Genomic DNA, 1,737 nt, shown 5'->3' with positions numbered 1-1,737 from the left:
ACGTGTCGTCGTTTTCTCGCGCTTCTTGACCGTGTGCCAATGTTCCCAACCATTGACGAGGCGACTGCCAGCTTTCCACTTGCCACACGCTTTGCGTGACGTAACGTCCCTTGAATCAAACAAAATGAGTGCCTAGCTGAACGCCTACTCATAAGAAACCAAAACCTGCGACCTATATATCTCGCTGCGAGGGGCAATTTGAGAACCCTCTGAGTGTGCGTCGCTCATCTCCTTCCAATGTGATAAATGTGAAGCTCAACGAACGATGGCGCGTGCTCTTGCTTAGCTCAGCTCGTGATAGCGTCCCTGGCATAATCAACGGTGTGGGCGTCTCTCGAGGTCGCCAGCCACGGAGGCGCGTGCCAGAACGAGAAGCCGCTCGGTCGCCGGGCCGCCGAGAAACCATACAGGCACGTAGGCACACGGCGTGTTTTATTAGCGACACCCTGATCCACTGATAATACGCGGGTTCGAAATATTCTGAGGTATTGTGCAGGCTAACCTTAGACCACAGGGATTTGGTTTTGAGAAAGCTTTATTCATGAAAGTCCAAAGGTGTGTGCCCTACTACACGGTGGGCAACTCCCATGGTGTGACAGTAAAGCCGAGACCTACCACTGCATTGGGGGCTCTCTGGGCAGCCCAAAATTCTGATTGTATGTCCGGGCTCCTCATAGCGGAGCTGGACGATGATGTATCGGTGCCGCGTACCGAAGGGTGCACCACGTGCATGTGTTGTAAGGTGGCTAAACCACCACATTTTCGAAGTAGCAATAAAACTCTTGTGGGGTCCCTTGTGCATCCCCCCTCCCCCTGGCAGTCGACGCAAAGGCGAAATGTAACTTCTTTTTCTCCCAAATCCACGTTTTGAACCTCCCACGTGCCCCTCCGAAAGCTTTCCGAAACTACGTGGTCGGAGGCATTCCGCTGTCGAGTCACTTTCTGATCAGTAAATTATGGGGTGCCGGGACGTTCAAACTTTTAATCAGAAAGCGACGAAGGCGCTGCTGAAGTTTGTGTGGTGCAACCAGACTCGATCATGACACTCATGCGCTTGACTGTGCGCGCATTGTTTTTGTCTTTATTTTTATCCATTCCTCCTTTGTTTTTTCCTCCTTACCTCTCTCTCCCTCTTTACTTCTTCCCAACACAAGGTAGAAAATTTTCTTTTGGTTAACCTCTCTGCTTTTCATCTTTCTCGCTGTGCTTTACCTTGCTTTGCACTGCCTCCTGTATCGGCACCCCTTTGACCGAGCATCATGCATGACTTCATGGGTCACTAATTTCCCGTAACTAATTTTGATAATCTGCGACGTCATGACGTTATCACGTGATAATTTTTCTTGTCACTCATGTTGACGCCGACGACAAGAGACGCCGGTCAATTTCCGCGTTTGGCGAAGCATCCCAGGTCTTCGCCTTAACGATTGCTGGGGTATTACGTGTCATAACCAGGACATGATCACGTGGCACGTCGAGTAGTGGCGTTCTGCGAATTAATTTTGACCAATTGGATGCTTTAGACATGCACTGTGTTTAATTTCTTTGTGCGTGTGTGCGAACAGAAAAATAAGGGAGGGAGCCAAGCTTAAGCTGAAAATAATAAAAGTAATTGTTTGGCTTATATGCCAAAAATCACGGTATGATTATAAGGGATGTCGCAGGGGAGGGCTTCGGCAATCTCGACCGTCTGGTGTTCTTTAACGTTCACCCAAATCTAAGTACATGGGTCTCTCC

This window comes from Rhipicephalus microplus, chromosome X (genome assembly GCF_043290135.1).
Source record: "Rhipicephalus microplus isolate Deutch F79 chromosome X, USDA_Rmic, whole genome shotgun sequence".
Classification (NCBI taxonomy): Eukaryota; Metazoa; Arthropoda; class Arachnida; order Ixodida; family Ixodidae; genus Rhipicephalus; species Rhipicephalus microplus.
The sequence above is the reverse complement of the archived record's forward strand: the minus strand, read 5'-3'. Positions refer to the sequence as shown.